A 24,286-nucleotide genomic window follows, 5' to 3' on the forward strand; every position below is an offset into this window, starting at 1 on the left:
TACCTGTAAATAATAAAACTTAAATTTTTTTCCTTGCTTTATCGTGATATTCACTTTACTGCAGTGCTCTGGATCCAAACCTGCAGTATCTCCGAGTTCTGCCTGTAACAACGCCAGCTGGAAGCCAGACTTCCAAGCTCATTCTCTGGAGCCCTTTCCTCTGTACTGTGCTGTTTCCAACAGACAGGAACAGGTATCTGGCCCTGAGGCTCTGGACTGAGGCACTTGCTGGCATGCTTGAAGCGGTGGTTTCTTCAACACTAAAAACAGTAGTATCTGAGTTTGCAGCTTATGGTGTGTCTCACATACATTATCCTTATAAAGATTCAATCAATTGGTCCAACATCTTGGCTAGAGGAATTGCCATTAAAAGATACACAGAAAAAAATGTTAGGGCTTTTTCCCCCTAAATTCAATGTTTCACTGTCACTATAAAGCGTACACCTTTTTACAGTATTTATCTATTTATTCTTCACATCTGTTATTCCTTGTAGGCTCTGAACTTCCCTAGGCAGGGTCTGTGGCTTAGTCACCTCTTATCCCCAGGGCTTAGCATCCTGCCTGACACAGAAGGGGCACAATAAGCAGAACACAAATACATGAATCAATTAATACTTACCTGTGAGATAAGGATCAGAAAGGCACCGATGGCAACCCCCCCCCATAAGCAACAATCTCCTCATTTATACTCAGCTTATTCTATTTTTAAAGCTTTGAAGATGCCCTTTACTCTCAAGTCTATTTTCCCGTTTTTAATTTTGAAACTTCTTAGTGTCAGGAAGTTAACGTAGCAGAGCACTTAAGATCAGCACATCATGTGGATTCCAGTGGATGATACTGTGTACAAAGTACGAGCCTTCTGATGGCTCCACAGCTTTCTATGCATCACCTAGTGTTAGAGCACTTTCCTGAGCTCTGATCCTTTGGGCATAAATAGCTCTTTTGCCTGGGACTTTGAGAAGAGCTGACCCCACAGATCCTGCAGACACTTAATGACCCAGTGACGCTAACTGCTTTTCAAACGAAAAGGTGTACTGTCTACAGCAAAAACTCATCTTGCAGTCAGGATGGGTTTACTCTTCAGGCCCTGACATTTTGGGTTCAACATCCTCCTTTGCCTGTGAAAGATACTTTTTTTTTTTTTTTTTTTTTTTTGCGGTACGCGGGCCTCTCACTGTTGTGGCCTCTCCCGTTGCGGAGCACAGGCTCCGAACGTGCAGGCTCCGAACGCGCAGGCTCAGCAGCCATGGCTCACGGGCCCAGCCGGTCCGCGGCATGTGGGATCTTCCCGGACCGGGGCACGAACCCGTGTCCCCTGCATCGGCAGGCGGACTCTCAACCACTGAGCCACCAGGGAAGCCCTCTCATTGTAGTTTTGATTTGCATTTCTCTACTAATTAGTGATGTTGAGCAGCTTTTCACGTGCTTTTTAAATATTGAGCTGCATGAGCTGTTTATATATTTTGGAGATTAATCCTTTGTCCATTGATTCATTTGCAAATATTTTCTCCCATTCTGAGGGTTCTCCTTTCGTCTTGTTTATGGTTTTCTTTGCTGTGCAAAAGTTTGAAGTTTCATTAGGTCCCATTTGTTTATTTTTGTTTTTATTTCCATTACTCTAGGAGGTGGATCAAAAAAGATCTTGCTGTGATTTATGTCAAAGAGTGTTCTTCCTATGTTTTCCTCTAAGAGTTTTATAGTATCCAGTCTTATATTTAGGTCTGTAATCCATTTTGAGTTTATTTTTGTGTATGGTGTTAGGGAGTGTTCTAATTTCATTCTTTTACATGTAGCTGTCCAGTTTTCCCAGCACCACTTATTGAAGAGACTGTCTTTTCTCCATTTTATATCCTTGCCTCCTTTTTCATAGATTAGTTGACCATAGGTGCGTGGGTTTACCTCTGGGCTTTCTATCCTGTTCCATTGATCTATATTTCTGTTTTTGTGCCAGTACCATATTGTCTTGATTACTGTACCTTTGTGGTATAGTCTGAAGTCAGGGAGTCTGATTCCTCCAGCTCTGTATTTTTCCCTCAAGACTGCTTTGGCTATTCGGGGTGTTTTGTGTCTCCATACAAATTTTAAGATTTTTTGTTCTAGTTCCGTAAAAAATGCCATTGGTAATTTGATAGGGATTGCATTGAATCTGTAGATTGCTTTGGGTAGTATAGTCATTTTCACAATATTGATTCTTCCAGTCCAAGAACATGGTATATCTCTCCATCTGTTGGTATCATCTTTAATTTCTTTCATCAGTGTCTTATAGTTTTCTGCATACAGGTCTTTTGTCTCCCTACATAGGTTTATTCCTAGGTTTTTTATTCTTCTTGTTGCAATGGTAAAAGGGAGTGTTTCCTTAATTTCTCTTTCAGATTTTTCATCATTAGTGTATAGGAATGCAAGAGATTTCTGTGCATTAATTTTGTATCCTGCAACTCTGCCAAATTCATTGATTAGCTCTAGTAGTTTTCTGGTGGTATCTTTAGGATTCTCTATGTATAGTATCACGTCATCTGCAAACAGTGACAGTTTTACTTCTTCTTTTCCAATTTGGATTCCTTTTATTTCTTTTTCTTCTCTGATTGCCAAGGCTAGAACTTCCAAAACTATGTTGAATAATAGCAGTGAGAGTGGACATCCTTGTCTTATTCCTGATCTTAGAGGAAATGCTTTCAGGTTTTCACCATTGAGAATGTTGTTTGCTGTGGGTTTGTCATGTATGGCCTTTATTATGTTGAGGTAGGTTCCCTCTATGCCCACTTTCTGGAGAGTTTTTATCATAAATGGGTGTTGAATTTTGTCAAAAGCTTTTTCTGCATCTATTGAGATGATCATATGGTTATTATCCTTCAGTTTGTTAATATGGTGTATCACATTGATTGATTTGTGTATACTGAAGAATCCTTGCATCCCTGGGATAAATCCCACTTGATCATGGTGTATGATCCTTTTAATGTGTTGTTGGATTCTGTTTGCTAGTATTTTGTTGAGGATTTTTGCATCTATATTCATCAGTGATATTGGTCTGTAATTTCCTTTTCTTGTAGTATCTTTGTCTGGTTTTGGTATCAGGGTGATGGTGGCCTCATAGAATGAGTTTGGGAGTGTTCCTTCCTCTGCAGTTTTTTGGAAGAGTTTGAGAAGGATGGGTGTTAGCTCTTCTCTGAATGTTTGATAGAATTCACCTGTGAAGCTATCTAGTCCTGGACTTTTGTTTGTGGGAAGATTTTTAATCACAGTTTCAATTTCATTACTTGTGATTGGTCTGTTCATATTTTCTATTTCTTCCTGGTTCATTCTTGGAATATTATACCTGTCTAAGAATTTGTCCATTTCTTCCAGGTTGTCCGTTTTATTGGCGTAGAGTTGCTTGTAGTAGTCTCTCAGGATGCTTTGTATTTCTGTGGTATCTGTTTTAACTTCTCCTTTTTCGTTTCTAATTTTATTGATTTGAGTCCTCTTCGTCTTTTTGTTGATGAGTCTGGCTAATGGTTTATCAATTTTGTTTGTCTTCTCAAAGAACCAGCTTTTAGTTTTATTGATCTTTGCTATTGTTTTCTTTGTTTCTATTTCATTTATTTCTGCTCTGATCTTTATGATTTCTTTCCTTCTGCTAACTTTGGGTTTTGTTTGTTCTTCTTTCTCTAGTTCCTTAGGTGTAAGGTTAGATTGTTTATTTGAGATTTTTCTTGTTTCTTTAGGTAGGCTTGTATAGCTATAAACTTCCCTCTTAGAACTGCTTTTGCTGCATCCCATAGGTTTTGGATCATCGTGTTTTCATTGTCATTTGTCTCTAGGTATTTTTTGATTTCCTCTTTGATTTCTTCAGTGATCTCTTGGATATTTAGTAACGTACTGTTTAGCCTCCATGTGTTTGTGTTTTTTACTTTTTTTTCCCCTGTAATTCATTTCTAATCTCATAGCGTTGTGGTCAGAAAAGATGCTTGATATGATTTCAATTTTCTTAAATTTACTGAGGTTTGATTTGTGACCCAAGATATGATCTATCCTGGAGAATGTTCTGTGCACACTTGAGAAGAAAGTGTAATCTGCTGTTTTTGGATGGAATGTCCTATAAATATCAATTAAATATATCTGGTCTATTGTGTCATTTAAAGCTTGTGTTTCCTTATTAGTTTTCTGTTTGGATGATCTGTCCATTGGTGTAAGTGAGGTGTTAAAGTCCCCCACTGTTATTGTGTTACTGTTGATTTCCTCTTTTAGAGCTATTAGCAGTTGCCTTATGTATTGAGGTGCTCCTATGTTGGGTGCATATATATTTTATAATTGTCATATTCTTCTTAGATTGCTCCCTTGATCATTATGTAGTGTCCTTCCTTGTCTCTTGTAACATTCTTTATTTTAAAGTCTGTTTTATCTGATATGAGTATTGCTACTCCAGCTTTCTTTTGATTTCCATTTGCATGGAATATCTTTTTCCATCCCCTCCCTTTCAGTCTGTATGTGTCCCTAGGTCTGAAGTGGGTCTCTTGTAGACAGCATATATATGGGTCTTGTTTTTGTATCCATTCAGCAAACCTGTGTCTTTTGTTTGGAGCATTTAATCCATTCACGTTTAAGGTAATTATTGAGATGTATGTTCCTATGACCATTTTCTTAATTGTTTTGGGTTTGTTTTTGTAGGTCCTTTTCTTCTCTTGTTTTTTCTCACTTAGAGAAGTTCCTTTAGCATTTGTTGTAGAACTGGTTTGGTGGTGCTGAATTCTCTTTGCTTTGGCTTGTCTGTAAAGGTTTTAATTTCTCCATCAGATCTGAATGAGGTCCTTGCCAGGTAGAGTAATTTTGGTTGTAGGTTCTTCCCTTTCATAACTTTAAGTATATCATGCCACTCCCTTCTGGCTTGTAGAGTTTCTGCTGAGAATCAGCCATTAACCTTATGGGAGTTCCCTTGTATGTTATTTGTCATCTTTCCCTTGCTGCTTTCAGTAATTTTTCTTTGTCTTTAATTTTTGCCAGTTTGATTACTATGTGTTTCAGCATATTTCTCCTTGGGTTTATCCTGTATGCGACTTGCTGGGCTTCCTGGACTTGGGCTTTCCTTTCCCATGTTAGGGAATTTTTTGACTATAATCTCTTCAAATATTTTCTCGGGTCCTTTCTCTCTCTCTTCTGCTTCTGGGACCCCTATAATGCGAATGTTGTTGTGTTTAATGTTGTCCCAGAGGTCTCTTAGGCTGTCTTCATTTCTTTTCATTCTTTTTTCTATTCTGCAGCAGTGAATTCCACCATTCTGTCTTCCAGGTCACTTATCCGTTCTTCTGCCTCACTTATTCTGCTATTGATTCCTTCTAGTGTAGTTTTCATTTCATTTATCGTATTGTTCATCTCTGCTTGTTTGTTCTTTAATTCTTCTAGGTCTTTGTTAAACGTTTCTTGCATCTTCTTGATCCTTGCCTGCATTCTTTTTCTGAGGTCCTGGATAATTTTCACTATCGTTATTCTGAATTCTTTTTCTGGAAGGTTGCCTATTTCCACTTCATTTAGTTGTTTTTCTGGGGTTTTATCTTCTTCCTTCATCTGGTACATAGCCCTCTGCCTTTTCATCTTGTCTGTCTTTCTGTGAATCCACAGGCTGCAGGATTTTAGTTCTTCTTGCTTCTGCCATCTGTCCTCTGGTGGATGAGGCTATCTAAGAGGCTTGTGGAAGTTTCCTGATGGGAGGGACTCGTGAAGAGTGATTCTTAACAGGCTGCTCCAGGGTGGGCTTCATGACCCCAGATTCGAATTATGCTGAGGTCATGGGACTGTGCCAGGGTCTCCAGACTGTGTCACACTGGCCTCCCTCAGCTTCAGCAAATGGAGGCTGCGTGGTGATGGCCCCAGCGGCAGCAGTGGCGGTGGTGAGTGTGTGTGTGTGTGTGTGTGTGTTTCTGTCACTTAAGGCAGAGAGAGAAGGGAGACTTGCCATCCAACCACAGTGCCTCACACAATAGGATGCAAGGGTATCTGAGGCCAGTGGCTGTTACTACTTAAGGATCTATTTCTTTTAAAAAAAGAGTTAAAATAGGTGTTTACTCTGGATCCACCCTTAGCCTTGCCTTTTGACATCAATGCATGGTAAAAAGGGAAAGTGCGACTCTGCACTCTACCCCGAATCTTCTATTCTGATGATTATGGGGTGAATTATGTCCACCCCAAATTCCTATATTGACATTCTAGCCCCAGTGCCTCAGAATGAGGACTTATTTGGAAATACGTTTCTGATGAGGTCCTGGTAGGTGAGTCAGGTGGACCCCTCATCCAGTCTGACTGGTGCTCTTAGAGGAGGGGGGGGGTGGACACAGACATGCACACGGGGGGCTGGCGGGTGGTACGTGGAGACTGGAGTGATGCTGCCAGAAACCTGGAGGCCTGGAGCAGATTCTTCCCTGGCGCCTTCAGAGGGAGCGTGGCCCTGCCCACACCTTGATTTTGGTGTCACTCCAGGACTATGAGACAATCAATTGTTAGGCTGCCCAGTTTGTGGTACTTTGTTACAGCAGCCCTAGCAAACTCATACACTGATGTTTCTGAAAGAACGGAGTCCTCTTGTCATTTAAGGCCACATGGATTGATTGACCAGAACTAATTAATCAACTGATTTGCTTTCTTTTCAAATTCTCCACTTACTGTTTCCATAACACATTTGTATTCTTGTGTTTCCAGCTTCTCCAGGTGAGAATCTGAGTGTAGGATTTGCTTAGAAATATTGTTCATGCAGGTCAGCCCTGTCCCCAAATTTATGTGATTAACTATGTCTGGGCTGATGGGGCTTTTTTTTTGAGGGGCGGGTGGTTGTTGGCATCATAGCATCCAGTAGAAGTACCAGTGTTCTATTTAGGTTGTTTTGCTTTTTGGGTTTATTCTGCTTTCCATTAGTTGAACAATCCAATGCATCTCACCCCGGCCCTGCAGAGCCACCATCACGAGCACTGAAAAGCCGAAACATGTTCACAATTTTCAAGGACCAAATTAAGTTGCTAGTATTGTATCCAGTTGTATTTATACCCCCAAATTGTCTCAAAACCTTGATCCCTTCTGCTGCTTCCTGCATAAACAGTAGTATCTGATTTGGCACAAAACCGTAAAAATTACTTAGTTTCAGCGTCACCTGTCAGTACACACCTGTGTTCTATAAAGAACAGGTGCAGAGCCGCCCCCTGAAGGGGTTTGGGAACCAGGGAGAAGACACCTGTGTTCTCCCCCAGCTCCTGCAGAAGAGTCTTGATTGGCCCGTGGATCCTACACATTCCCAGTGCTGCCTGCCGGACCCCAGCCTCACATCGAGGATGTGGTTCACAGGCTCCACTCCGAGGGTTTTCTGGTGCAAAAGCAGATTTATCAGAGGGAGAGAAGGCAGTCAGGAATCGTTCCACACAATATTCAAGATAACCCAGTGGGGATCAATTCATAGACCTCCAGGAGCTATATTTTATGACTCTCTGTGGCTTTTTAAAAATCACTTTTATTCATCTCAGCTTAAAGACAGAAGCAGTAGGGAGCATTTTTCTTCTTAGCCGGTGGGCACGTTACAGTATGTAATGGGCAGAGGTGTGGTCCAGACCCTCCCAGCAATAATCACGATGAGACGTGTGGACACAATGGGGCCGTGATATTCGTGGCCGCTTGGTTTTCTGATTTCAGCATCTGCTCTCGCTCCCAGGTGCTTTGGGCTCTGAACACCAGCAACTTCCTGGTGAACTTTGATATCCTGTGGATTTATGCTGATAAGGCATGTAAGGGGTCAGCAAAGCCCATGTAAAATATCTTAAAACTTTTTTTGTAAACTATCTCAGGAAACACTGAATAGACATAGTGAAATCAGCACATGAGGACGTAAAACGCCGTTAGGTGCGCTAAGTGATCATTCTGTGTTTAGTGAAGCCAGAGAACATTGGACCCAGAAACAAGAGAAAACAATCAAGGATTATTCTGGTTACACAGAGGTATTTCCCCAAAACATTAAGGTAACATAAATCAAACACTGGTATTTCTATTGGATGCTGTGATACCAACCACACCCTACCCTCACCCCCTAAAAGCCCCATCAGCAAAGACATAATTAAGCACATAAATCTGGGGACAGTGATGACCTGCATGAACAGTATTTCTAAGCAAATCCTACGTTCAGATTCTCACCTGGAGAAGCTGGAAATACAAGAACAGAGATGTCTTACGGAAACAGCAAGTGGAGAATTTAATACCTGCTTTACTTCTCCCGGCACTTAGGTGTCTTCTGCACCTGCAGGCAGACTAAGAGAGTGAACGGGGAAGTAAAGTCAGTCTAAGCTAACGGATACATGGCCTTTACTGAAAATGTTCTTTATTTTACCTTAAAGCATTTTACTGCATTTCCAGCTCTGGGTGGGAGTGCCCACTTGTTCAGGCAGTGAAGGAAACACGATTGAGTTGTGCCGTGAGATTATTTCCGGAGTCTTTTTGAACCTTCTGAGCCCAGGGCCAGCCACAAAGAACCACCGTGTGACACTGAGAAAAAGCACGTGTGGCAAATAATAGTTCCTGGGAAACCTCCTCATCATTCATCAGGTACCAGACAGTTTTCAAAGGCCTGCCTTTAATCCTCCCTCAGAGATGGCTCTTAACCAATGTGACTCGAGGAATGAATCGGCCCTTACCCAAACAAACAAAAACAAAAAAGAAGGTTTGGAGAGCCGGCCCCTGTGAACTGGAGATGGATTCAGATGCAGGGCTGGGCATGGTGCCAAGGGCCCTGGGCTCTGTGACACTTGACTGCCCTCTTTGTGGATTTTGATTTAAAAGGGGTGGGTTGGGAAGGGTCAGAGAACCAAAGGAGAGGGAGTAGCTTAGGCTTGAATTCAGGGCCACATAACACAGTGTTCATGGATGCAGGCCCAGAGGCCCCGGGGCCTGGGTTCAAACCCTGACCCTACCGCTCACCAGCTGGGTGGTCTCTGAAAACTATAAGCCTGGGCTTCCCCAGCTGCCATGTGGGCATGAGAAGAATACCCACCTTATAAGACTTTGCAAAGGGGTAATAGCTTAGCGTACAGCGCCTGGCACGCTGGAAGCAAAGAATGCCAGCTCTCTCCTTGGTCCCCAGACACGTGGGATTCCATGTAAGGAAAGGACGGCTGTATCTGTAAATAAGTGGCTACTGGTATTTTCGACGCCAGTGAATAATTTTATGAATTTTTCTAGTGATATCTATAATACCCTTCCCAATTTCTGTGGGATTTCTTTTCTTTTGGTGTTTAAAATAAATTCAGCTTCTTGATAGATTTATACATACCTTCTCTAGACAGACCTCACTCACACACGAGACACATATTGCGCATTTTTCTCCCTGAGAACTTGGGAAAGTTCTTTGGATGTCCCATCACCCCTTCCTGTTTAAAGCCTCCAATCCCCGGTGCTGACAGTGTTCGTTCCAGCCTTTGTTCCTCTTGTTAATTCAGAAATGTCAGTTACCCACAAGCTTCAGTGAGCGCTGAAAGAGAAAAATTGATATATTTAGTCCTCTGGCTTAGACGTCTGATACATCAGTACACACCAACCAAATATTAGAAATGCCAGTGAGGAAAGATTTTTAAGCACACTTGGATGCGTTGCCAAACTTGTCTAGAGCGTGGGTGATGGAACGCTTTCAGTGGGATGGGTGATGCCTAGGGTTTCTCTATTTACAGCACAGCTCCCCAGAGAAGGAGCACGTGCATATTTGTTCACGCGGTCATTCAACAAATGCTTGAGCCCCTGCTGCATACCAGGTCCCAGGGCTACCATGGTGAAACTAACACACAGAGTCTCTTTTCTTAGGTGGGGTTCATAATCTCATGGAGAAGACAGGCAATTAACATACACTATGGTGTTGGACGGTGCGTTAGTTTCCTGTGGCTCCCGTAACAAATGACCACAAACCTGACGGCTTAAAACATCAGAAATTTATTCCCTCCTAGTTCTGGAGGCCAGAGGTCAAAATTCAGTTCACTGGGCTGAAATCAAGGTGCTAGCATACTCTCACTGGGCATACACTCTCCAGTGGCTTTAGAAAAGAATCCATTCCTTGCCTCTTCGAGCTGCTGGGGGCGGCCGGCATTCCTTGGCTGAATCACGCTGATCTCTGTCTCACGTCGCCTTCTCCTCTGTGTGCCTACCTTTTCTATAATAAGGACATTCGTGACGGTATTTAGGGCCCCCCCAGGCATTCCCAAGCAATCTTATCTCAAGATCCTTAACTTAATCACCTCTGTGGACCATATAAAGGAATGAATACTCGTTCTGGGGATTAGGAAGGGACTATCTCTCTGGGTGGCCATAATGCAGCCTTCTACAGGGAAACACAGCTGCTTGGGAGAAAAAAATGAAGTAAAAGGAAAGAGGAGGAGGGAGATGCTGTTTTGGACTAAGGGGTCACATTTACAGTAAGCAGGATGTCCCGCAGGCCAGCGCCCTCTGTGCGCTCGCAGCCGTGGAGGCAGGGACATCCCTCCCCAGCCCCCCGCCCCCGGCTGAGTGGTACCTCCATGCACTCACCCGCACTACTTCAGCCATCCTTTCTGCTCAGTGTCTCCCTGTCCCCACTGCCAAGTTCTCCCAAATCTCTCCTTCCTATCTACGTTTCAATGTGCTCAAGTCTCCCAACTTTATTAAAAAAAAAAAAAAAAATCTAAAGAAAGCATAAAAATCACGTCTTTATCCAGCAGCCCCCCTACGTTTCTCCTCCCCTTGGCATCCAAGCTCCTTGAGAGAATTACGCAAAAGCACCTCAAGCCCACCCTTCCCGCTGCTGTTGGCCACATCTGTGCTCCCCACCTGTGCCATCTGCTGTGCCCACCGCAGCCCCCCGCCTCCTTCTTCAGGGGCAAAGGGCCCCACTTCCTTCCTAGATCGTTCCTGTGGGCTGCGTTCTTGTCACCACTCCCTGTTGTCTCCTTAGAGAGCTTGCCCCGGTCCCTGCGGGCTAATGCCCCAGCTCCCCCGGGCGCCGTCCGGTTCTCACCTGCCGTGTTTGATGCATCCTTTGCTCATTTCCCGTGGCTTCTGCGCCCCTCTCCTCGGCCGCGTTTCCCTCTTGCTTTCTGAGTGTTCCCGCACAGGCTCCTTGGTGGAACATCCCTCTTCCTCACTCTGAGTGAGCATCCCGCTCTGCCCATCTCCCTCCTAAGCCCTCTCTCTGCAGGTCGTGGCTTCAGGTGCCGTGTCTGGCTGATTCCCAGAGCAGCGTCTTTGACTCCCATCTCCTTCCTGAGCTTCAGGCCCAAGCATCTAACTGCCTCCTGCCCAGAGATGCACTCTGATTTCCCAGGGGCGCTGACAACTCCTCCTGTCCCAAAGCGGACTCGATGGCCTGCTCGTGGCCCTGTGCTTTTTCTCCTCTCTGCTCCCTATTTCAGTGACTAGCAAGGACTCCTGCCTGCTTGGTTTTGCCAGAGACAGAAGCCTGGGCTCATCTTCAGCTCGGCTCTCTTCCTCACCCTGACATCCCCTCGGGGACAGGGCCGGGCCTTAGCCTCCCCCTCCATACCCCTCGGACCTCCCTCTCCTCCATTCCCCACATCGCTTCCCTGTTTGTGCCTCTACAGCTCCCGCTCAACGAGGACCACAGCCCCCAGTGGGGCTCTAGACACGTCCCCTCCAAACCAGTCCTCGTGGAGTGGCTGGTGTAGAGACCTTCCAGGGGCCAAACCCTAGTCAAGCAGTACAAGGCGCATCTCAATGTCCTGCCCCCCGTTCCAGCCGCGCAGAGCACGTGGAGCTGAGGGGCCACTGTGTGTTCGCGCGGCCCAGGCCTCTGCTCACGTTGTCCCCTTGGCCTGAAACCCTCTCCCTGACTCCTTGTTCAGCGTATGTGACTTGGACTGTCAGCCGGCTTCCCACCCCCTGAGGCCCCCGCTGTCCCTGTCATGCCCCAAGTCCCCCATCGTGACTCAGCGCTCTGTAGCCACCAGGTCTCCGTGAGCACTGGCGTCATCTCTGCCGTGTTTGCTGTTGTCAATGCCCAGCATCTGGCACAGTGGCTGGCCCAGGACAGGTGCCCAGTAATTATTATTATTATTATTTTTTTTTTTTTGCGGTACGCGGGCCTCCCACTGCCGTGGCCTCTCCCACCGCGGAGCACAGGCTCCAGACGCGCAGGCCCAGCAGCCACGGCCCACGGGCCCAGCCGCTCCGCGGCACGTGGGATCCTCCCGGACCGGGGCACGAACCCGTGTCCCCTGCATCGGCAGGCGGACTCTCAACCACTGCGCCACCAGGGAAGCCCGAAATCTCTTTTCTTTATTTCATTTTTTAAATTTCCCTGGTCATTGTGAACTTAACAAGGACATGGTCACTCTCTCCCACGTGAGTGGCCATCTCCTCCTTGATGGTCACCGTTCTGTCCAATGAGGCTGTTCTTCGTCTTGGTCCCCAGCTTCCTGAGCTAATCCTAGTCTGGGGGGCTAGCTTGCAGGCTGCTGGAGAGGGACGGGGTGAGTGTGTGCTCTGCAGAAGCCAGGCACGGAATTGCAACACCCCCGGCTGCCTGTTCCATCTTGCCGAAGCCAGCGCGAAAATACGCGTCATCCAAGGGGTGGAGGCCACCGTAAAATTTAAGGTGATGATGTTTCGTATTTAAAACGTTTTGGTCCTAAAGCTTCAGAACTTCAGGGCCTCACAGGGACCCTCCCAGAGGGAAAGAAAGCAAAAAGGCTTTCCATCAGAGAAAGAAGCAGTCGAAAAAATCTGCACCATCAGCTTCTTTCTCTGTGACACACTGAAATAATCCCTTTCGGGGAGGTTCAGCTAACCTTAAAATACTTCTGTGGTTCACACTAGGTGTGTCCTTGGGAGGCACAAATCCCACAGATACAAACGGAGGAACTCCACTCTGCCCCTCCCTGCAGAACGGCCACCACCTCTGAAAGACAGCGAGGTCGCTGACAGTGGCAGTATTTATAGCACCTCTAATCCTGCCAGGTCAGCTCTGGCCACCTGCTCCCCGCGAGGTAGAAAACACCAGAAAACGCCCTGCGCGCAGTTCACAGGCCTGGAGTCTCGTCCAGTCCTGCCGGTCACAGCCTCAGTTTCCCCCCAGCTAGAGGACTTTTTCATCTTTTAAGGATCAGTTTTGCATCTTGCAGTTCAGGATGAGCTCCCCTAGTTCCATTTCCATACATAATGGACAATCTCGAGTGCCCTGGTCAGCACACTAATTCTCCTCTGTTGCTGCTTCACGGGATAGCATATGTCAGCGTCCAACATATGTCAACATCCAACAAGCACGTCAAGAATCCCTTTTTCTTAGTTGCGTCCCACCAGGCAGAGCTGCATCTCAGTAAAGCATTCAGCCCTGAGCTCTTCAGTTGTGTGCTGGACAGCAGCAAAATCTGAGCTGAGAAATAGCAAAACCCACCATCCCGTAGGACCTCAGCCTGTGCTTAGAGTTAAAAGTTCAGTTCATGAGGGTGACCCAGTCTCACTTCCTGTGGCTAAACTGACCCATGAGCTGTCCCTCAGCCATCAGGGTGGTGGACACTAGCGGACTTTTTCTGAGCGTGGTACCACGCTGGCCCTGTGTCTCCAACAAGGACGGCCTGTTTGAGGCTTTGTTCCTGCTGGGCTGCCCTACCCCCCGTGCCCCGAGACTGCCTTCTCATTGTTCACATACGGGAGAAGAAAAGGACCTCTTGTGCATGGGGGAAGGATGGAAAGGACCGAAGATGCTGAATTTAAGACTTTCTCCTTTGGCGTCCCTCACGGTGTCTGTGTACCGGGTACCATTGGGCCAGTTGGGCGCCTTTAGACATCCCAGAGACATGGAGGGAGCAAGGCTTCTGAGTCCCCAAGGCCGGGGTTGAAATCCTGGCCCTACCCTTTACAAATGGGCTGACCTGGGGAAAGTCATACAGCCCCTCTGGGCCCTGCTGTCCTCAATAGAAGACCCAAAAACAAAGCCACGACCCTGGGGCTGGGATAAGGATTAAATGACATAACCTATGGAAAGCTCTTGGCATATAGTAAATAATTGATAAGAGTTAGTTCCTTCCCACTGAGCCTCTGCCCCCCTTCACACTTCTCCCCAAAGCTTCAGTCGTCCAGCATTTGCTTTTTAAGTCATCATATGTTGTAGATTTGAGGGTTCGATTGGTTTGTTCAGGGGAGATTAAAACAATTGAGACTGGTCCCCAAATCTCTGCCTCATAATAGAATGACAGTACAAATCCACAGGTGCATTCCTTTTTTTAAGTTATTTTATTGAAGTATAGTTGATTTATAATGTTGTGTTAATTTCTACTCTATAGCAAAGTGATTCAGTTATACCTATATAGACATTCTTTTTCATATTCTTTTCCATTATGGTTTATCACAGGATATTGAATATACTTCCCTGTGCTACACAGTAGGACCCTGTTGTTTATCCATTCTATAAATGATGTTAATCATTTGCATCTGCTAATCCCAAACTCCCAATCCATCCCTCCTCCCCCCGGCCCTGCCTTGGCAACCACAAGCCTGTTCTCTACGTCTGTGAGTCTGATTCTGTTTCATAGATAAGTGCATTTGTGTCATACTTTAGATTCCACAGATAAGTGATATCATAAGCTATTTGTATTTCTCTTTCTGACTTACTTCACTTAGTCTGATAATCTCTAGGTCCATCCATGTTACTGCAAATGGCATTACTTCATTCTTTTTTATGGCTGAGTAATATTCCATTGTCTATATGTGCCACATCTTCTTTATCCATTCATCTGTTGATGGACATTTAGGTTGTTTCCATGTCTTGGCTATTGCAAATACTGCTGTTATGAACATTGGGGTGCATGTGTCTTTTCAAATTATAGTTTTGTCTGGGTATATGCCGAGGAATGGGATTGCTGGATCATATGGCAACTCTATTTTTAGTTTTTTGAGGAATCTCCATACTGTTCTCCGTAGTGGCTGCACCAGTTTACATTCCCACCAACAGTGCACATGTGCAATTCTTAAAGCAATTAGCAAATGCACGTGCATATTGTGTTGTTATAAGCAGGTTCCAATTTTTTTTTATTTTTTTAAATTGTGGTAAAATACACCTCACATATGACTTAGCATCTGAATCGTGTGTAAGTGTACAGTTCAGCACATTTATATTGTTGTGCTCCTGTCCTCACCATCCATCCCCAGAACTTGGAAACTCTCTACCCATTAAATAATCACTCTCTATACCCGCCCCCAACACACGCAGCCTCTAGCAAGTTCCAATTTGACTACTAGCACTCAAAAAAAGTAAAGGCTAAACATAAGCTAAGGTTGGAACTTTCTAAATATTCTTCAGATCGGGTAAGGAAAGAAATACCATTCTGCAGATATAGATGGGATGGGTGGGAGTTCACAACTGGAGAGCCACCTGCGGCCTTGGTGCATGGCGCCCCCTGCTGTTTGAAGTGTGTTGTTTCTTTCAATCAACCCTTTGTTTCTTACCAAGAATTCAGTCATCTTACGTGGGAAAAATGCACCAACTGCTCTTAAGTGTGTATATGGCAATTTCACTGAATCTAAATGATAACAGGGATGATTTAATTTTCATATTCTTAAGATGATTTTTTAAATTACATCTGAAAATGTTCATATAATATTTTATCCAAAATGTGCTATAACCGTTCATGGTTACGTCAACTCCCCTATGAAAATATTCCAGGTAGATGTTTATAATAATTGTAACTGTCAACAAGCCACGCTGAGAATATTGGACGGTACCTAAATACTCGGTACCAGGCTTTGCCACGCTCCCTAGCTTAACCGAAAACCAAGCTCTGTTTCTCTCAGTAATAGAGGTGGTTTACTCTATCTGTTGCAGCCTACTGAACCTTTTGCGGGCCTGACCTTACATCAGAAGTCACCCTTTTTACGTATCTCTTCACTGTACACTATTGTAATTTTCACTGTCCTACCCATGACTCTGTCCCACCCGGAAATGCTTTTCTCCGTCGCCTCCTCCCGTGCTGACCCTTCACTTTCGTGCCCACGTGGCTGTTCACCTCTTCAGAGGATGGGTCAGCGGTCCCCGGTCGGCAGCTCCGAGGGGCAGCCGCCCGTTCCCTCTGGAGATTACTACAGGCTTGCTCCTGTCACCCCCTTTAATGCTGCTCCCCAGGAATTGGGTCCGTCAGCCTTCTCACACATGGTCTGCTTGAGCATTTCCACACTAGTAAAACAGCACTTTTTTTCCCTCAACACTGGGACTCACCCTGGTTCTGAAGAGTCAGTCCTGATGAAATGCTGTCATTCCGCTGGGGATGTGGTGACTTCTCATGAACTCACCGATGGCAGTAGGAAAGCTCTTAGAAACGGCCCCGTCGAGTTCAGGCAGCCACCAGCAAGGAGAGTAACCGTGGAGAGTGCAGGCCGGGAGGGCCCCCCGTGGGCAGCCAGGCCTCCAGCCTGAAGGAGAGTGATGCTTGCTCAGTCACGTCACATCACACCCTCTCACGCTGCACGGGGACACCTCAGCACACCCCAGGAGCCCTAACTTCAGGCGCCTCCAGGTTTGACCATTTCTCACCTGGTCCGAGGCCATCTCTCCTCTGGATTGTTACAGTAGCCTCTCCTCCACAGGGCTCCCCCGACCTCCACAGTCTGTTCTCACACGGCCCTGGGAGAGCCTGTCAAAACAGCAGTCCGATCGCGTCACTCCTCCAGTCCACAAAGTCCTGAGGCTCCCAGAGTCACAACCATGACCTGCAAAACCCTTCAGGAAATGCCCCTGCCCCACCCCTACCCTCCTCCGCTCCCACCACACGTGTGCAGACAGCGCAATATCGTGATGCTAAGAACCGAAAGGCCAAATGGCATTCCCGGGTCTCTGAAAACTCAAGCGAGGTAGGCGTGTGTGTATCCTATCGAGTCCGCCTTCTTTTGCTTCCAACCTCAACCCTCAAGTAAATCGAATCAGGGTGCCTTCTGCCTGGACATTAGATGCAGTTTGAAAACCGAGCCGGCGGACACCTCTGAAAGCCGCCCCTCGTTCTGAAGCAAGACTGCTTCATCCCTGTCATCGGCACATACGAAGGTTGACTTTATCTTTGAAGACAGACGCACGGGGTCCTTTTTATTCTAAAATGTTTTCTGAACCAGAAGAAAGAAGACCCGCTCTTTGTGGTAAAACAGGGAAAAGTACAAAGAGGAAATAAAACCAATCCTAATCTCAACACCTGCAGATGACCCCACCATTGGTATCTTATTGCGGTTCCAGGAAACCTTTTACAGTGATGATAGCTGAGATTGATCACATTCACCGTGCCCGGCACTGGTAGGAGCATTTTGTGCAGATCCTGGGCCCCTCAGCCTGGGCCCCCAGATGTGCTGGCAGTCTGGTCATCTGAGCTGCCCTAAGGAGCTGGCACTAGAATGTAAGTCAACTTACTCATCAAGCACACAGTCCAGAGCCTAGCCTGTAACCACCGCTTTGTGGGCGGCATTGTTGAGGGTTACCACTGGTTTACCCAGTGGAGGCTTAACCCCAATTAAACATAAGTTGATGCCTTCTTTCTAAGTAAAACCTCCAAATAAGACTGATACCCAGGGCCGGCTATTTTAATACAAAACAGCTGCATGTATTTCACTTCTTCTAAATGCAGGGGTTCAGAATGTCTGACTTGATGCTAATGCTGATTATTCAGGGTAATGGAGACAGCTTTGTGAGTTCCTCAAAAGCGTGGTCAACAGCTTCTGGAAATTAAGTCAAAACCAGAGTTCTTGGCAGTGTTCCTTCATGGAATGGAATCCTCTCAGGTTGCATGGGAACGGCTGTCTCACTGTGGCTGGGTTTCTAAGTTCTCTGAGTTCAAATGCTGAGGGAGACAATTAGCTTCTTCAAATTCCAATCCCAGGTTCTTGGGAAAGAGACTCAGTCCCAGGGCAAGTTAGGGACTGACTCTGTGGATGAGGAAGGTCTTGGGAAAGATGCCTGTGGTGTGGTTCTAGTCACATTGATTCAGACTGTAACATCTTAGGCCCAGAAGTGTTTTTTCTGTAAGTTTTGGGGCTTCCTTCATCCTTGCTGTACACTCTAATCCTATTTGGGAATCTCAATACATGGTAAAACTGTGTCAGAACTTAGCTCACTATTGCATGGACTTAGAAGTGCAAGGTTAAATACTGCCCCCAATATAGAACAACTACATACAGCCAAAGCCTGTTAACAGATTGCTTCTAAGGGAGGTGTTAGATTACTCATTGATTTGCCCAACCAAACCCTCATTAGAAATGTGACCGTGACACATATGCTGACCAGAAACTTCATGTTAAGCTTGTAAATAAAAGGGCTGCAGCCCTTTGGTTAGTTTCTACGCAGGTTATCATGATTTAAAAAAAAAGAAGCCAATGATCATGGAGACAGAAGGTTTGTCTGGAGTGGTTTACACTCTACTCGATATGAATGTATCTTGAAATACAAATAGGTATCGCGAGACAGCAGAAGCAAGAAGAACTACAATCCTGCAGACTGTGGGACAAAAACCACATTCACAGAAAGACAAAATGAAAAGGCAGAGGACTCTGTACCAGATGAGGGAACAAGATGAAACTTCAGAAAAACGAATAAATGAAGTGGAGATAGGCAACCTTCCAGAAAAAGAATTCAGAATATTGATAGTGAAGACGATCCAGGACCTCGGAAAAAGAATGGAGGCAAAGATCGAGAAGGTGCAAGAAATGTTTAACAAAGACCTAGAAGAATTAAAGAACAAACAAACAGAGATGAAAAATACAATAACTGAAATGAAATCTACACTAGAAGGAATCAATAGCAGAATAACTGAGGCAGAAGAACGGATAAGTGACCTGGAAGACAGAATGGTGGAATTCACTGCTGAGGAACAGAATAAAGAAAAAAGAATGAAAAGAAATGAAGACGGCCTAAGAGACCTCTGGGAAAACATTAAACGCAACAACATTCGCATTACAGGGGTCCCAGAAGGAGAGGAGAGAGAAAGGACCGGAGAAAATATTTGAAGAGATTAGAGTCAAAAACTTCCCTAACATGGGAAAGGAAATAGCCACCCAAGTCCAGGAAGCTCAGAGAGTCCCAGGCAGGATAAACCCAAGGAGAAACATGCCGAGACACATAGGAATCAGATTGACAAAAATTAAAGACAAAGAAAATTTATTAAAAGCAGCAAGGGAAAAATGACAAATAACATACAAGGGAACACTGATAAGGTTAACAGCTGATTTCTCAGCAGAAACTCTACAAGCCAGAAGGGAGTAGCACGATATTTTTAAAGTGATGAAAGGGAAGAACCTACAACCAAGATTACTCTACCTGGCAAGTGTCTCATTCAGATTTGACGGAGAAATCAAAAGCTTTACAGACAGGCAAAAGCTAAGAGAATTCAGCACCACCAAACCAGCTCTACAACAAATGCTAAAGGAACTTCTCTAAGTGGGAAACATAAGAGAAGAAACAGACCTACAAAAACAAACCCAAAACAATTAAGAAAATGGTCATAGGAACATACATATCAATAATTACCGTAAACGTGAATTTATTGGGCTTCTCTGGTGGCGCAGTGGTTGAGAGTCTGCCTGCCGATGCAGGGGACGTGGGTTTGTGCACCGGTCCGGGAGGATCCCACATGCTGCGGAGCGGCTGGGCCCGTGAGCCATGGCTGCTGGGCCTGCGCATCCGGAGCCTGTGCTCCACAACGGGAGAGGCCACAACAGTGAGAGGCCCGTGTACCGCAAAAAAAAAAAAAAAAGAAAGAAAACGTGAATTTATTAAATTCTCCAACCAAAAGACACAGGCTTGCTGAATGGATACAAAAACAAGACCCATATATTATGCTGTCTACAAGAGACCCACTTCAGACCTAGGGACACATACAGACTGAAAGTGAGGGGATGGAAAAAGATATTCCATGCAAATGGAAATCAAAAGAAAGCTGGAGTAGCAATACACATATCAGATAAAATAGACTTTAAAATAAAGAATGTTACAAGAGACAAGGAAGGACACTACATAATGATCAAGGGATCAATTCAAGAAGAAGATATAACAATTGTAAATATATATGCACCCAACATAGGAGCACCTCAATACATAAGGCAAATGCTAACAGCTATAAAAGAGGAAATGGGCAGTAACACAATAATAGTGGGGACTTTAACCCCTCACTTACACCAATGGATAGATCATCCAGACAGAAAACTGATAAGGAAACAGAAGCTTTAAATGACACAATAGACCAGGTAGATTTAATTGATATTTATAGGACATTCCATCTGAAAACAGCAGATTACACTTTCTTCTCAAGTCCACACAGAACATTCTCCAGGATAGATCACATCTTGGGTCACAAATCAAGCCTCGGTAAATTTAAGAAAATTGAAATCATGTCAAGCATCTTTTCTGACCACAACACTATGAGATTAGAAATAAATTACAGGGGAAAATAATGTAAAAAACACAAACACATGGAGGCTAAACAATACATTACTAAATAACCAAGAGATCACTGAAGAAATCAGAGGCGATCAAAAAATACCTACAGACAAATGACAACGAAAACACAACGATCCAAAACCTATGGGATGCAGCAAAAGCAGTTCTAAGGGAAGTTTATAGCTATACAAGCCTACCTCAAGAAACAAGAAGAATCTCAAACAATCTAACCTTACACCTAAAGGAACTAGAGAAAGAAGAACAAACAAAAATTCATCTAGAGTGGATAGGTAAATAATGCACTGGGTAAATAAGAATAGATGGAGTAATGTTATTAATAAATGTATTAAATAACATGATACTCTCATTTACCTAAACTTTAAAAAACAATGTAAATAATTCAAGTAGATTCTGTTTTCATCAGTATCTAGGGTAGGGGTTCAAATGGGGAGACCCCTAGAGGGATGCATGAGAATCTGAGATTGTAGAAACCACGCTTGTCTCTCCCAACCTGGAAACTGTGATCTGCTGCAGGTATAAGACCCATACCTCTATCCCCACAAAGATACCCAGAGGAGCTCAGGTATTCTCCAGCTGCATTGGGGCAGATAAATGTTGTGAATGAATCAATGTGTATTCATCATCACGTACATTTGTAAATTTGTCTGTGATGGTAGGTGGCAGTGATCCTGTCCTGAAAATTACTCTGGAATCATGCCCACAACACTGACATGCTAATCACATGTTTGGGGGCTTAACCAGAGAGGCAGGGGTCCTGTTTGGGCCACTTGCTAGCTGTGTAATCTTGAGCAAGTGAAGAAAACTTTATGTGCCTGGTCTCTTCATCTGTAAAGTGGGTTGTCATAGCACAGCTCTCATAGGAAAGTAAAGATGCAATGATTTAGTATGTACAAAGCATTTCTTCTGGTTCCCGGACCATAAGAAGTGCTGTATAGTGTTTGCTATTTTAATATCCCCGTCATTGTTGTCATAAACATAGATGCCGAATCTTCCCAAGAAATGGATTAAAATGATGCAAGCAAACAAGTCACTGGTTCAAAAAAAAAAAAAAAAAGAAAGGAAAAGGAAAGAAAAAGAAAAACAACAAATAAGTATCTCAAAATTCAAAGTAAAAATTTCACGGTCAGTGCCTGGACCTCAGAAAAATAGTCACAGTCTGCCAAATAAAAGAGGAGTGGGTCATGGGTCTTCTATTTTTTTTTTAACCTTTTTGTTTTAGAATTATTTTAGATTTACAGAAGCGTTGTGAAGATAGCATGGACCCTTCACCCTACACTCCCATCTTACTCCGCTGTGGTACATTTGTCACAAATAAGGAACCAACCCCAGTACGTTATTGTGAAGTAAACTCCACAGTTCATTCAGATTTCATGAGCATTTTCCTCATGTCCTTTCTCTGTTCTAGGATCCCATCCATGCTACCACGTTACAGTTAGTCATCTTGTCTCCTTAGCCCCCTCTGGTTTGTGAGAGTTTCTCAGACTTTGCTTGTCTTTGTGGCCTTGTCAGTTTCAAGGAATACTGGTGAGGCACTATGTAGAATGTCACTCAGTTTGGGTTTGTCTGGGGTTTTTCTCATGGTTAGACGGGGCATATGGGCTTTCGGAAGGAAAACCACACAGTTAAAGGGCCATTCTCATCACATCTCCTCAAGAGAACGTGCTATCAACATGACATCACTGATGATGTTACCTTGATCACCTGGCCCATTATGTTTGCCAGGTTTCTCCACCGTGAAGGTTATTTTCCCCCTTTCCATCTCGTCCTTCTTTGGAAGGAAGTTACTATGATCAGCCCACACTCCAGGAGTGGGGAGATATGCCTCCACCTCCCTAAGGGGGGAGTATTCTACAGAAATTACTTGTAATTCTGTGCTGGAGATTTGTCCCTATTTATTTAGATATATCAGTATAGACTCATGGGCATTTGCTCTGTGCTGTGGCTCATAATTCAATACTACATCATTTTTTGTTGCTCAGATTCCTCCAGCTTTGCCAGTCGGAGTTCCCTCTTCTGGACTCCTGTGTCCTTCGATGTATTGTTCCAAGCTGATCGTCTTGTATATTTCCCACCCTGGTCCTAGAGTGAGCCATTTCTCCAAGGACCCCTGGTTCCTTTTATTGGAGAATAAATAGAAGAACCAAGATCCGGGCATGGAGTGGGTTGTTTTGCTTTTCTGGCTGCTTCCTAATGAGACAATGTTGACAGCAAGCTCAGCAGCAGAAAACCCAACCCTGCAGCTACTCCCAGGAACAAATCATATTCACTGTCAGTAGTTTATTAGGTTTGCGTTCTGGTTCGGAAAAGTCAATGTCATTAGGCTCTGCAAATATTTGAGGAACACTGCATGTCCTGGTCAACTAGGAGGGCGTGTTCTAAGTCAACACTACTCTGGGTGAACTCATCAGAAAGACACTTTTCCTGAAATATTCTTTGTTAGATTAGCTTCTAGAGCTTCTTGTTTTCTGAAACAGACTGGTTAAATCTCATCTGATTATGATGCTAGGGTCAGTATGTTTCTTGGAAAAATTTGATCGGCATATAGGGATTGCAGCTTTTAACCAAAACCAAACCTACTTCTGAGTTGCATGTATTTCTTTCTGGGCAATGCTGGAAATAAGTCACTTTTTTTTTTTTAAAGAACTTGCCGGAAGGTAAGGAGCATTTTCATACTGGAAGTATAGCAAAGGCAAAGGGTCAAATTCAGAGACTTCAGGGAGAAAAAGAAAGGAAGTGTCGATCCATGTGGCATTGCTTCCCTTTAAACCTGTGATTGCTGAAGCCCCAGACTAGACCGAGAGCATTCAGTTACACCGATCTAGAAAGACCCAATCTAGGCTGTAGGTGCGTGAGGCTGAAAACTCGAGAAGAAGCACCTCGGTGGCACGTGGCCTCGATAGGGGCCTGTAGGGTGTCTTTGGCACAGACAGATACCAGATGGAGAACAGAGGGGCTTAGTGGTGTCAAGTTAAATCATACTGTAGACTTTTAGAAATGACATGTCAAGCCTCCCTCCTGGGAAGCGCTATTAGAGATCCACCAAGCCTTACTGTTTTGCTTTCAAGGGACCAGAACTGCAGTCACCCGCCCTGGTTACTCGATATTTATGTCAGTGTCTCCGGTAATTTGGATGCACTTGCTATCTTGCATCCTCAGGTTGGACTCCTCCAAAGGTTACTGACCTTCTCCTCCAGGGCAGTGGAAAGCCTCCAGGTGACCGTTATCTGTGCAGAGAAGCCAGAGGGAGGACTGTCCTTTGCCACCGGTGCCTGCTTGCACCTTCCTCTCTGACATGCAATTACACGCTCCTTTTTCCTTGGTTTGTTGTCATTTAAAAGGCACTTCACAGTGATTTTGCAAGGCACAGAGAGATTGCAACAGGAGGCATTATCCCACATTCAGATAATCACTGGCTACAAAATAAGTAAAGCCGATGGTTTTCCTGGAAGCTTAAGGGTTTTTTTTTAGCAGAACGCAGCCTAGAGAGCTCCCTCCAGCCAGAGAGGAAACCCAGGATAGATTATCCTCCATCAGTCCTGACGCACAGTCAAGTCCAGAGCTGGGGCAATGCTCACTTATCTTAATTCTTTACAGCTTTACTGCTGTGGAAAATATTTGAAGGGAGGGACGATCAATCCACTTGTCAAGAAAATGAACCGTGTCCCAGTGCTGTGCTCAGTGTCGTTGTGAATGTATCATGAAATTGCCACTATTCCTGGGCCGTAGGCGTGAGTGACAGCTCACCATTTCAGGCTGGCAGCTTTGCAGTGAGAAAAGATGGCAGGGCTACTCGTCCAGGACACTAGGTAATAAAGCCTCTGAGCTCCGAGTTGCTAGATCTTAGGAAGTATTTTTCCCTTCATGTCAGAGATGGGGTGTAAG

The 24,286-nt window shown here is 44.6% G+C and overlaps 1 protein-coding gene across 1 annotated transcript in view; it reads left to right on the top strand.

The window, feature by feature from the left end:
• Positions 1 to 24,286, top strand: part of ANKH (ANKH inorganic pyrophosphate transport regulator) — a 138,364-nt gene that overhangs the window by 109,664 nt on the left and 4,414 nt on the right. The window lies entirely within an intron of this gene.

This window comes from Hyperoodon ampullatus, assembly GCF_949752795.1.
Source record: "Hyperoodon ampullatus genome assembly, chromosome: 4".
Lineage (NCBI taxonomy): Eukaryota > Metazoa > Chordata > Mammalia > Artiodactyla > Ziphiidae > Hyperoodon > Hyperoodon ampullatus.